The sequence below is a fragment of the Primulina tabacum genome, chromosome 10 (assembly GCF_025594145.1).
Source record: "Primulina tabacum isolate GXHZ01 chromosome 10, ASM2559414v2, whole genome shotgun sequence".
NCBI lineage: Eukaryota > Viridiplantae > Streptophyta > Magnoliopsida > Lamiales > Gesneriaceae > Primulina > Primulina tabacum.
Window position 1 is genome coordinate 28,383,293 of NC_134559.1, and position 12,524 is coordinate 28,395,816.

Here is a 12,524-nt window from a genome sequence, read left to right on the forward strand (position 1 = left end):
GCTGGCGAGATTTTAGCTGAATTCCATCCCTAAGACCCTCTAATTTGCGATTTTCCGCTTCTGTTAAGCTTCCGTTTCCTCGAGAAATCAGCTTAGGTAGTTCAGAATTTGATTCCGTTTCCATTTTATCGTATCCCAGGCATAATAATAGCATTACATTCGCTATTTTCTTATTCTTATTTTTTTCTATTTTCTGGGAACATTTAGCGATTTTTGTTGTAGTGAGCCGGTTATGTGCGAAAGGGTATGACGCAGATTACTCCGTGGACAGTTAACTCATTAAAAACAATTATTTCGACTGTTTTAGCCATAATTTACGTAAACGGTCGCGACACGAGGACTTCCCTGGGAGGTCACCCATCCTAACTCTGCCGTCTGGCCAGAACGCTTAACTTCATGGTTCTTATTGGGCTAGAGCAGTGCCGTATATTGTCCATCGCCGCCTGCTCCACACGTACTCGAGGGATATAAGAATAAACATCCAACTCAATGTCGGGTGCGATCGTACCAGCCCTAATGCACCAGATCCCATTGGAACTCTGAAGTTAAGCGTGTTTGGGCGAGAGCAGTACTAGGATGGGTGACCCCCTAGGATGTCCTCGTTTTGCACCCCTTTTCGTGTTTTTCTATTTTTGACTACTTGTTGACTGACGATTTTTGGCTCAAATCATCTGAATCTCGATCGGGACCAAATAAGACATGTGAAATCAACGTAGCTCGGGCACTGCCGTATTTGGATAAAATTGTAGCCTAATTTGATTGTAAACGAGCAAACGAAAGAGGCTCATTACTCTGCAACGAGCTTGCGAGATTTTAGCCAAATTCCTTCTCTAAGACCCTCTAATTTGCGATTTTCCACTTCTGTTAAACTTCCGTTTCCTCGAGAAATCCGCTTAGGAAGTTGGAAATTCGATTCCTGTTCCATTTTATTATCGTATCCCAAGCATAAAAATAGCTTTACATTCGATATTTTCTTCTTCTTTTTTTTTTTCTATTTTCTGGGAACATTTAGCGATTTTTGTTGTCGTGAGCCGGTTCTGTGCGAAGATTACTCCGGAGATGGTTAACTCAGTAAAAACAATTATTTCGACTGTTTTAGCCATAATTTACGTAATTGGTCGCGACACGAGGACTGCCCAGGGAGGTCACCCATCCTCGCTCTGCCATCGCGCCAGAACACTTAACTTCATGGTTCTGATTGGACGAGAGCAGTGCCGCGTGTTGTCCATCGCCGCTCACTCCACACGTACTCGAGGGATATAAGAATAAACATCCCACTCAATGTCGGGTGCGATCATACCAGCACTAATGCACCGAATCCCATCAGAACTGCGAAGTTAAGCGAGCTTGGGCGAGAGCAGTACTAGGATGGGTGACCCCCTGGGAAGTCCTCGTGTTGCACCCATTTTCGTGTTTTTCTATTTTTGATTACTTGTTGACAGACGATTTTCGGCTCAAATCATCTGAATCTCGATTGGGACCAGATAAGACATGTGAAATAAACGTAGCTCGGGCACTGTCGGATTTGGACAAAATTGTAGCATAATTTGATTGTAAACAGGCAAATGAACTAGACTCATTGCTCCGCAATGTACTGGCGAGATTTTATCCGAATTCCTTCTCGAAGACCCTCTAATTTGCGATTTTCCGCTTCTGTTAAGCTTCTGTTTCCTCGTGAAATCCGCTTAGGAAGTTTGAAATTCGATTCCGGTTCCATTTTATCGTATCCCAAGCATAATAATAGATTTACATTTGATTTTTTCTTATTCTTATTTTTTTCTATTTTCTGGGAACATTTAGCGATTTCTGTTGTCGTGAGCTGGTTCTGAGCGGAAAGGTATGACGTAGATTACTCCGGAGACGTTTAACTCATTAAAAACAATTATTTCGACTGTTTTACCCATAAATTACGTAAACGGTCGTGACTTCAGGACTTCCCAAGGAGGTCACCCATCCTAGCTCGGGCATCGCGCCAGAACGGTTAACTTTATTGTTCTGATTGGACGAGAGCATTGCCGCATGTTGTCTATCGCCGCCGACTCCATACGTACTCGAGGGATATAACAATAAAAATCCCACTCAATTTCGAGTGTGATCATACCAGCAGTAATGAACCGGATCCCATCAGAACTCCGAAGTTAAGGGTGCTTGGGCGAGAGCAGTACTAGGATGGGTGACCCCCTGGGAAGTCCTCGTGATGCACCCCTTTTCGTGTTTTTCTATTTTTGATTACTTGTTGACAGACGATTTTCGGCTCAAATCATCTGAATCTCGATCGGGACCAGATAAGACATGTGAAATCAACATAGCTCAGGCACTACCGGATTTGGACAAAATTGTAGCCTAATTTGATTGTAAACGGGCAAACGAACGAGACTCATTTCTCCGCAATGAGTTGACGAGATTTTAGCCGAATTTCTTCTCTAAGACTCTCTAATTTGCGATTTTCCGCTTCTGTTAAGCTTCCGTTTCCTTGAGAAATCCGCTTAGGAAGTTTGAAATTCGATTCTGGTTCCATTTTATCGTATCCCAGGCATAATAATAGCTTTACATTCGTTATTTTCTTTTTCTTATTTTTTTTTCTATTTTGTGGGAACATTTAGCGATTTTTGTTGTCGTGAGCCGGTTCTGTGGGGAAGGGTATGACGCAGATTACTCCGGAGACGGTTAACTCATTAAAACAATTATTTCGACTGTTTTAGCCATAATTTACGTAAACGGTCGCGACACGAGGACTTCCCAGGGAGGTCACCCATCCTAGCTCTGCCATCGCGCCAGAACGCAAACTTCATGGTTCTGATTGGGCGAGAGCAGTGCCCCGTGTTGTCCATCGCCGCCCGCTCCACACGTACTCGAGGGATATAAGAATAAACATCCTACTCAATGGCAGGTGCGATCATACCAGCACTAATGCACTGGATCCCATCAGAACTCCGAAGTTAAGCGTGCTTGGGCGAGTGCTGTACTAGGATGGGTGACCCTTGGGAAGTCCTCGTGTTGCACCTCTTTTCGTGTTTTTCTATTTTTGATTACTTGTTGACAGACGATTTTCGGCTCAAATCATCTGAATCTCGATCGGGACCAGATAAGACATGTGAAATCAACGTAGCTCGGGCACTGCCGGATTTGGACAAAATTGTAGCCTAATTGGATTGTAAACGAGCAAACGAACGAGACTTATTACTATGCAATGAGCTGACAAGATTTTAGCAGAATTCCTTCTCTAAGACCCTCTAATTTGCAATTTTCCGCTTCTGTTAAGTTTCTGTTTCCTCTAGAAATCCGCTTAGGAAGTTCGAAATTCTATTCTTGTTCCATTTTATCGTATCTCAGGCATAATAATAGCTTTACATTCGCTATTTTCTTCTTCTTATTTTTTTTCTATTTTCTAGGAACATTTAGCGATTTTTATTGTAGTGAGCCGGTTCTGTGCAGAAGGGTATGACGCAGATTACTCCGGAGACGGTTTACTCATTGAAACAATTATTTCGACTGTTTTAGCCATAATTTACGTAAACGGTCGCGACACAAGGACTTCCCAGGGAGGTCACTCATCCTAGCTCTGCCATCGCGCTAGAACGCAAACTTCATAGTTCTGATTGGGCGAGAGCAGTGCCGCGTGTTGTCCATCGCCGCTCGCTCCACACATACTTGAGGGATATAAGAATAAACATCCTACTCAATGTCAGGTGCGATCATACCAGCACTAATGCACTGGATCCTATCAGAGCTCCGAAGTTAAGCGTGCTTGGGCGAGTGCAGTACTAGGATGGGTGACACTGGGAAGCCCTCGTGTTGCACCTCTTTTCGTGTTTTTCTATTTTTGATTACTTGTTGACAGACGATTTTCGGCTCAAATCATCTGAATCTCGATCGGGACCAAATAAGACATGTGAAATCAACGTAGCTCGGGCACAACCGGATTCGGACAAAATTGTAGCCTAATTTGATTGTAAACGGGCAAACGAACGAGACTCATTACTACGCAATGAGCTGGCGAGATTTTACCCGAATTCCTTCTCTAAGACCCTCTAATTTGCGATTTTCCGCTTCTGTTAAGCTTCCGTTTTTTCCTCGAGAAATCCGCTTAGGAAGTTCCAAATTCGATTCCTGTTCCATTTTATCGTATCTCAGGCATAATAATAGCTTTACATTCGATATTTTTTTCTTCTTATTTTTTTTCTATTTTCTGGGAACATTTAGCGATTTTTGTTGCCGTGAGCCGGTTCTGAGCGGAAGGTTATGACGCAGATTACTCCGGAGAGGGTTAACTCATTAAAAACAATTATTTCGACTGTTTTAGCCATAATTTACGTAATTGGTCGCGACACGAGGACTGCCCAGGGAGGTCACCCATCCTTGCTCTGCCATCGCGCCAGAACACTTAACTTCATGGTTCTGATTGGACGAGAGCAGTGCCGCGTGTTGTCCATCGCCGCTCACTCCACACGTACTCGAGGGATATAAGAATAAACATCCCACTCAATGTCGGGTGCGATCATACCAGCACTAATGCACCGAATCCCATCAGAACTGCGAAGTTAAGCGAGCTTGGGCGAGAGCAGTACTAGGATGGGTGACCCCCTGGGAAGTCCTCGTGTTGCACCCATTTTCGTGTTTTTCTATTTTTGATTACTTGTTGACAGACGATTTTCGGCTCAAATCATCTGAATCTCGATTGGGACCAGATAAGACATGTGAAATAAACGTAGCTCGGGCACTGTCGGATTTGGACAAAATTGTAGCATAATTTGATTGTAAACAGGCAAATGAACGAGACTCATTGCGGATCGAGATTTTAGCCGAATTCCTTCTCTAAAGCCCTCTAATTTACGATTTTCCGCTTTAGTTAAGCTTCCGTTTCATCGAGAAATCCGCTTAAGAAGTTCGAAATTCGATTCCTATTCCATTTTCTCGTATCTCATGCATAATAATAGCTTTACATTCGCTATTTTCTTCTTCTTATTTTTTTTCTATTTTCTGGGAACATTTAGCGATTTTTGTTGCTGTGAGCTGGTTCTGTGAGGAAGGGTATGTCGCAGATTACTCCGGAGACGGTTAACTCATTAAAAACAATTATTTCGACTGTTTTAGCCATAATTTACGTATACGGTCGTGACACTAGGACTTCCCAGGAAGGTCACCCATCCTATCTTTGCCATCGCGCCAGAACGCTTAACTTCATGGTTCTTATTGGGGGAGAGTAGTGCCGCGTGTTGTCAATCGTTGCACGCTCAACACGTACTCGAAAGATATAAAATTAAAAATCCACTCAATGTCGGGTGCGATCATAATAGCAATAATGCACCGGATCCCTTCAGAATTTCGAAGTTAAGCGTGCTTGGGCGAGAGCAGTACTAGGATGTGTGACCCCCTGGGAAGCCCTCGTGTTGCACCCTTTTTCGTGTTTTTCTGTTTTTGATTACTTGTTGACAGACGATTTTCGGCTCAAATCATCTAAATCTCTATCGGGAGCAGATAAGACATGTGAAATCAACGTAGCTCGGGCACTGCCGGATTTGGACAAAATTGTAGGCTAATTTGACTGTTAAACTTCCGTTTCCTCGAGAAATCCGCTTAGGAAGTCCGAAATTCGATTCTGGTTCAATCTTATGGTATCCCAGGCATAATAATAGCTTTACATTCGCTATTTTCTTCTTCTTATTTTTTTTTATTTTTTGGGAACATTTAGCGATTTTTGTTATCGTGAGCCGGTTCTGTGCGGAAAAGAGTATGACGCAGATTAATCTGGAGATGGTTAACTCATTAAAAACAATTATTTCGACTGTTTTAGCTATAATTTACATAAACGGTCCGACACGAGGACTTCCTAGGGAGGTCACCCATCCTAGCTCTACCATCGCGCCAGAACGCTTAACTTCATCGTTCTGATTGGTCGTGAGCTGTGCCGCGTGTTGTCCATCGTCGCCCGCTCCACACGTACTCGAGAGATATAAGAATAAACATCCCACTCAATGTCGGGTGCTATCATGCTAGCACTAATGCACCGGATCCCATCAGAACTCCGGAGTTAAACGTGATTGGGCGAGAGCAGTACTAGGATGGGTGACCCGCTGGGAAGTCCTCGTGTTGCACCCCTTTTCGTGTTTTTCTATTTTTGATTACTTGTTGACAGACGATTTTCGGTTCAAATCATCTGAATCTCGATCGGGACCAAATAAGAAATGTGAAATCAACATAGCTCGGGCACTGCCGGATTTGGATAAATTTGTAGGCTAATTTGATTGTAAATGGGCAAACGAACGAGACTCATTACTCTGCAACGAGCTGGCGAGATTTTAGCCGAATTCCTTCTCTAAAACCCTCTACTTTGCGATTTTCCGCTTCTTTTAAGCTTCCGTTTCCTCGAGAAATCCGCTTAGAATGTTCGAAATTCGATTCCTGTTCCATTTTATCGTATCTCAGGCATAATAATAGCTTTACATTCGCTATTTTCTTCTTCTTATTTTTTTTTCTATTTTCTGGGAACATTTAAAGATTTTTTTTGCCGTGAGCCGGTTCTGTGTGGAAGGGTATGACGCAGATTACTCCGGAGACGGTTAACTCATTAAAAACAATTATTTCGACTATTTTATCCATAATTTACGTAAACGGTCGCAACACGAGGACTTCTCAAAGAGGTCACCCATCCTAACTCTTAACTTCATGGTTCTGATTGGGGGAGAGCAGTGCCACGTGTTGTCCATCGTCGCCCGCTCCACACGTACTCGAAAGATATAAGAATAAACATCCCACTCAATGTCGGGTGCGATCATACCAGCACTCATGCACCGGATCCCATCAGAACTCCGAAGTTAAGCGTGCTTGGGCGAGAGCAGTACTAGGATGAGTGACCCCCTGGAAAGTCCTCGTGTTGCACCCCTTTTCTTGTTTTTCTATTTTTGATTACTTGTTGACAGACGATTTTCGGCTCAAATCATATGAATCTCGATCGGGACCAGATAAGACATGTGAAATCAACGTAGCTTGGGCACTGCCGGATTTGGACAAAATTGTAGCCTAATTTGATTGTAAACGGGCAAACGAACGAGACTCATTACTTCGCAATGAGCTGGCGAGATTTTAGGAGAATTCCTTCTCTAAGACCCTCTAATTTTTGCGTATTTCCGCTTCTGTTAAGCTTCTGTTTCCTTGAGCAATACGCTTAGGAAGTTCGAAATTCGATTCCTGTTCCATTTTATCGTATCTCAGGCATAATAATAGCTTTACATTAGCTATTTTCTTCTTCTTATTTTTTTTCTATTTTCTGGGAATATTTAGCGATTTTTGTTGTCGTGAGCCGGTTCTGTGTGGAAGGGTATGACGCAGATTACTCCGGAGAAAATTAACTCATTAAAAAAAATTATTTTCGGCTGTTTTATCCATTATTTAAGTAAACGGTCGTGACACGAGGACTTCCCAGGGAGGTCACCCATCCTAGCTCTGCCATCGGGCCAGAACGCTTAACTTCATAGTTTTGATTGGGCGAGAGCAGTGCCGCGTGTTGTCCATCGCCGCCCGCTCCACACGTACTCGAAAGATATAAGAATAAACATCCCACTCAATGTCGGGTGCGATCATACCAGCACTCATGCACCGGATCCCATCAGAACTCCGAAGTTAAGCGTGCTTGGGCGAGAGCAGTACTAGGATGAGTGACCCCCTGGAAAGTCCTCGTGTTGCACCCCTTTTCTTGTTTTTCTATTTTTGATTACTTGTTGACAGACGATTTTCGGCTCAAATCATATGAATCTCGATCGGGACCAGATAAGACATGTGAAATCAACGTAGCTTGGGCACTGCCGGATTTGGACAAAATTGTAGCCTAATTTGATTGTAAACGGGCAAACGAACGAGACTCATTACTTCGCAATGAGCTGGCGAGATTTTAGGAGAATTCCTTCTCTAAGACCCTCTAATTTGCGTATTTCCGCTTCTGTTAAGCTTCTGTTTCCTTGAGCAATACGCTTAGGAAGTTCGAAATTCGATTCCTGTTCCATTTTATCGTATCTCAGGCATAATAATAGCTTTACATTAGCTATTTTCTTCTTCTTATTTTTTTTCTATTTTCTGGGAATATTTAGCGATTTTTGTTGTCGTGAGCCGGTTCTGTGTGGAAGGGTATGACGCAGATTACTCCGGAGAAAATTAACTCATTAAAAAAAATTATTTTCGGCTGTTTTATCCATTATTTAAGTAAACGGTCGTGACACGAGGACTTCCCAGGGAGGTCACCCATCCTAGCTCTGCCATCGGGCCAGAACGCTTAACTTCATAGTTTTGATTGGGCGAGAGCAGTGCCGCGTGTTGTCCATCGCCGCCCGCTCCACACGTACTCGAGGGATATAATAATAAACATCCCACTCAATGTCGGGTGCGATAATACCAGCACTAATGCACTGGATCCCATCAGAACTCCGAAGTTATGTGTGCTTGGGCGAGAGCAGTACTAGGATGAGTGACCCCCTGGGAAGTCCTCGTGTTGCACCCTTTTTCGTGTTTTTCTATTTTTGATTACTTGTTGACAGACGATTTTCGGCTCAAATCATCTGAATCTCGATCGGGACCAGATAAGACATGTGAAATCAACGTAGCTCGGGCACTGCCGGATTTGGACAAAATTGTAGCCTAATTTGACTGTAAACGGGCAAACGAACGAGAATCATTACTCCGCAATGAGCTAGCTAGATTTTAGCCGAATTTCTTCTCTAAGACCCTCTAATTTGCGATTTTCCGATTCTGTTAAGCTTCCGTTTCCTCGAGAAATCCGCTTTGGAAGTTCGAAATTCGATTCATGTTCCATTTTATCGTATCTTAGGCATTATAATAGCTTTACATTCGCTATTTTCTTCTACTTATTTTTTTTCTATTTTCTGGGAACATTTAGCGATTTATATTGCCGTGAACCGGTTCTGTGCGGAAGGGTGTGACGCAGATTACTCCGGAGATGGTTAACTCATTAAAATTACTAATGCACCGGATCCCATAGGAACTTCGAAGTTAAGCGTGCTTGGGCGAGAGCAGTACTAGGATGGGTAACCCCTTGGGAAGTCCTCGTATTGCTCCCCTTTTCGTGTTTTTCTATTTTTGTTTACTTGTTGACAGCCGATTTTCGGCTCAAATCATCTGAATCTCGATCGGGACCAAATAAGACATGTGAAATCAACGTAGCTCGGGCACTGCCGGATTTGGACAAAATTGTAGGCTAATTTGATTGTAAACGGGCAAACGAACGAGAATCATTACTCCGCAATGAGCTGGCGAGATTTTAGTTGAATTCCTTCTCTAAGACCCTCTAATTTGCGATTTTCCGCTTCTGTTAAGCTTCCGTTTCCTCGAGAAATCCGCTTAGGAAGTTCGAAATTCGTTTCCTTTTCCATTTTATCTTATCTCAGGCATAATAATAGTTTTACATTCGCTATTTTCTTCTTCTTATTTTTTTTCTATTTTCTGGGAACATTTAGCGATTTTTGTTGCCGTGAGCCGGTTCTGTGCGGAAGGGTATGACGCAGATTACTCCGGAGACGGTGAACTCATTAAAAACAATTATTTCGACTGTTTTAGCCATAATTTACGTAAACGGTCACGACACAATGACTTCCCAGGAAGGTCACCCATCCTAGCTCTGCCATCGCGCCAGAACGCTTAACTTCATGGTTCTGATTGGGCGAGAGCCGTGCCGCGTGTTGTCCATCGTTGCCCGCTCCACATGTGCTCGAGAGATAAAAGAATAAACAACCCACTCAATGTCGGGTGCGATCATACCAGCACTAATGCATAGGATCCCATCAGAACTCCGAAGTTATGCGTGCTTGGGCAAGAGCAGTAATAGGATGGGTGACCCATGGGAAGTCCTCGTGTTGCATCCTTTTTCGTTCTTTTCTATTCTTGATTACTTGTTGACAGCCGATTTTCGGCTCAAATCATCTGAATCTCGATCGGGACCAAATAAGACATGTGAAATCAACGTAGCTCAGGCACTGCCGGATTTGGACAAAAATGTAGCCTAATTTGATCGTAAACGGGCAAACGGACGAGACTCATTGCTCCGCAATGAGCTGACGAGATTTTAGCCGAATTCTTTCTCTAAGACACTCTAATTTGCGATTTTCCGCTTCTGTTAAGCTTCCGTTTCATCGAGAAATCCGCTTAGGAATTTTGAAATTCGATTCCGGTTCCATTTTATCATATCCCAGGCATAATAGTAGCTTTACATTCGCTATTTCCTTCTTCTTATTTTTTTCTATATTCTGGGAACATTTAGCGATTTTTGTTGTCGTGAGCCGGTTCCGTGAGCTGGCGAGATTTTAGCCGAATTCCTTCTCTAAGACCCTCTAATTTGCGATTTTCCGCTTATGTCGTTTCATCGAGAAATCCGCTTAGGAAGTTCGAAATTAAATTCCGGTTCCATTTTATCTTATCTCAGGCATAATAATAGCTTTACATTCGTTATTTTCTTATTCTTAATTTTTTTCTATTTTCTGGGAACATTTAGCGATTTTTGTTGTCGTGAGCCGGTTCTGTGCGGAAGGGTATGACGCAGATTACTCTGGAGACAGTTAACTCATTAAAAACAATTATTTCAACTGTTTTAGCAATAATTTACATAAACAATCGCGACACGAGGACTGCCCAGGGAGGTCACCCATTTTATTGATTCCGGTTCCATTTTATCGTATCCCAGGCATAATAATAGCTTTACATTCGCTATTTTCTTCTTCTTATTTTTTTTTCTATTTTCTGGGAATATATAGTGATTTTTGTTGTCGTGAGCCGGTTCTGTGCGGAATGGTATGACGCCGATTACTCCGGAGACGGTTAACTCATTTAAAACAATTATTTCGGCTGTTTTAGCCATAATTTACGTAAATCGTCTCGACAAGAGGACTTCCCAGGGAGGTCACCCATCCAAGCTCTGCCATCGCGCCAGAACGCTTAACTTCATTGTTCTGATTGGGATAGAACAGTGCCACGTGTTGTCCATCGCCGCCTACTCCACACGTACACGAGGGATATAAGAATAAACATCTCACTAAATGTCTGGTGCGATCATACCAGCACTAATGCACCGGATCCCATCAGAACTCCGATGTTAAGCGTGCTTGGGCGAGAGCTGTACCAGGATGGGTGACCTCCTGGGAAGTCCTCGTGTTGCACTCTTTTCGTGTTTTTCTATTTTTGATTACTTGTTGACATACGATTTTCGGCTCAAATCATCTGAATCTCGATCGGGACCAGGTAAGACATTTGAAATTAACGTAGCTCGGGCTATGCCGGATTTGAACAAAATTGTAGCCTAATTTGATTGTAAACGGGCAAACGAACGAGACTCATTACTACGCAATGAGCTGGCGAGATTTTAGCCGAATTCCTTCTCTGAGACCCTCTAATTTGCTATTTTCCACTTCAGTTAAGCTTCCGTTTCCTCGAGAAATCCGCTTAGGAAGTTCGAAATTCGATTCCGGTTCCATTTTATAGTATCACAGGCATAATAATAGCTTTACATTCGCTATTTTCTTCTTCTTATATTTTTCTATTTTTTGGTAACATTTAGTAATTTTTGTTGTCGTGAGCCGAATCTGTGTGGAAGGGTATGACGCAGATTACTCCGGAGACGGTTAACTCATTAAAAAAATTATTTTCGACTGTTTTATCCATAATTTATGTAAACGGTCGCGACACGAGGACTTCCCTGGGAAGTCACCCATCCTAGCTTTGCCATCGCGCCAGAACGCTTAACTTCATGGTTTTGATTGAGCGAGAGCAGTGCCGCGTGTTGTCCGTCGCCGCGTGCTCCACACGTACTCGAGGGATAAAAAAATAAACATCCCACTCAATATCGGGTGCGATCATACCGGCACTAATGCACCGGATCCCATCAGAACTCCGAAGTTATGTGTGCTTGGGCGAGAGTAGTACTAGGATGAGTGACCCCCTGGGAAGTCCTCGTGTTGCACCCCTTTTCTTGTTTTTCTATTTTTGATTACTTGTTGACAGACGATTTTCGGCTCAAATCATATGAATCTCGATCGGGACCAGATAAGACATGTGAAATCAACGTAGCTCGGGCACTGCCGGATTTGGACAAAATTGTAGCCTAATTTGATTGTAAACGGGCAAACGAACGAGACTCATTACTTCGCAATGAGCTGGCGAGATTTTAGGAGAATTCCTTCTCTAAGACCCTCTAATTTGCGATTTTCCGCTTCTGTTAAGCTTCTGTTTCCTTGAGCAATACGCTTAGGAAGTTCGAAATTCGATTCCTGTTCCATTTTATCGTATCTCAGGCATAATAATAGCTTTACATTCGCTATTTTCTTCTTCTTATTATTTTTCTATTTTCTGGGAATATTTAGCAATTTTTGTTGTCGTGAGCCGGTTCTGTGTGGCAGGGTATGACGCAGATTACTCCGGAGAAAATTAACTCATTAAAAAAAATTATTTTCGGCTGTTTTATACATTATTTAAGTAAACGGTCGTGACACGAGGACTTCCCAGGGAGGTCACCCATCCTAGCTCTGCCA

The 12,524-nt window shown here is 42.8% G+C and overlaps 12 non-coding genes and 2 pseudogenes across 12 annotated transcripts; all 14 read left to right on the forward strand.

Annotated features, from left to right (window-relative positions):
- The first annotated feature begins 494 nt into the window (after positions 1 to 494).
- On the forward strand, positions 495 to 613 carry LOC142509572 (5S ribosomal RNA). The gene has a single exon (XR_012807740.1). It is a non-coding gene; the product is annotated as a 5S ribosomal RNA (ribosomal RNA).
- Positions 614 to 1,286: 673 nt separating this feature from the next.
- LOC142514981 (5S ribosomal RNA) lies at positions 1,287 to 1,405 on the forward strand. The gene has a single exon (XR_012810850.1). It is a non-coding gene; the product is annotated as a 5S ribosomal RNA (ribosomal RNA).
- Positions 1,406 to 2,087: 682 nt separating this feature from the next.
- On the forward strand, positions 2,088 to 2,206 carry LOC142517579 (5S ribosomal RNA). The gene has a single exon (XR_012813318.1). It is a non-coding gene; the product is annotated as a 5S ribosomal RNA (ribosomal RNA).
- Positions 2,207 to 2,888: 682 nt separating this feature from the next.
- LOC142515233 (5S ribosomal RNA) lies at positions 2,889 to 3,006 on the forward strand. Its single transcript, XR_012811089.1, has one exon. It is a non-coding gene; the product is annotated as a 5S ribosomal RNA (ribosomal RNA).
- A 681-nt stretch (positions 3,007 to 3,687) lies between these two features.
- LOC142509575 (5S ribosomal RNA) lies at positions 3,688 to 3,804 on the forward strand. Its single transcript, XR_012807742.1, has one exon. It is a non-coding gene; the product is annotated as a 5S ribosomal RNA (ribosomal RNA).
- A 686-nt stretch (positions 3,805 to 4,490) lies between these two features.
- Positions 4,491 to 4,609, forward strand: LOC142514982 (5S ribosomal RNA). Its single transcript, XR_012810851.1, has one exon. It is a non-coding gene; the product is annotated as a 5S ribosomal RNA (ribosomal RNA).
- Positions 4,610 to 5,280: 671 nt separating this feature from the next.
- Positions 5,281 to 5,399, forward strand: LOC142511032 (5S ribosomal RNA; annotated as a pseudogene).
- A 581-nt stretch (positions 5,400 to 5,980) lies between these two features.
- LOC142508151 (5S ribosomal RNA) lies at positions 5,981 to 6,099 on the forward strand. The gene has a single exon (XR_012806379.1). It is a non-coding gene; the product is annotated as a 5S ribosomal RNA (ribosomal RNA).
- Positions 6,100 to 6,764: 665 nt separating this feature from the next.
- On the forward strand, positions 6,765 to 6,883 carry LOC142514327 (5S ribosomal RNA). Its single transcript, XR_012810225.1, has one exon. It is a non-coding gene; the product is annotated as a 5S ribosomal RNA (ribosomal RNA).
- Positions 6,884 to 7,569: 686 nt separating this feature from the next.
- LOC142514328 (5S ribosomal RNA) lies at positions 7,570 to 7,688 on the forward strand. Its single transcript, XR_012810226.1, has one exon. It is a non-coding gene; the product is annotated as a 5S ribosomal RNA (ribosomal RNA).
- Positions 7,689 to 8,372: 684 nt separating this feature from the next.
- LOC142517186 (5S ribosomal RNA) lies at positions 8,373 to 8,491 on the forward strand. The gene has a single exon (XR_012812946.1). It is a non-coding gene; the product is annotated as a 5S ribosomal RNA (ribosomal RNA).
- A 1,260-nt stretch (positions 8,492 to 9,751) lies between these two features.
- On the forward strand, positions 9,752 to 9,869 carry LOC142510985 (5S ribosomal RNA; annotated as a pseudogene).
- A 1,172-nt stretch (positions 9,870 to 11,041) lies between these two features.
- On the forward strand, positions 11,042 to 11,160 carry LOC142514008 (5S ribosomal RNA). The gene has a single exon (XR_012809924.1). It is a non-coding gene; the product is annotated as a 5S ribosomal RNA (ribosomal RNA).
- Positions 11,161 to 11,841: 681 nt separating this feature from the next.
- On the forward strand, positions 11,842 to 11,960 carry LOC142514177 (5S ribosomal RNA). The gene has a single exon (XR_012810084.1). It is a non-coding gene; the product is annotated as a 5S ribosomal RNA (ribosomal RNA).
- Positions 11,961 to 12,524: the final 564 nt, after the last annotated feature.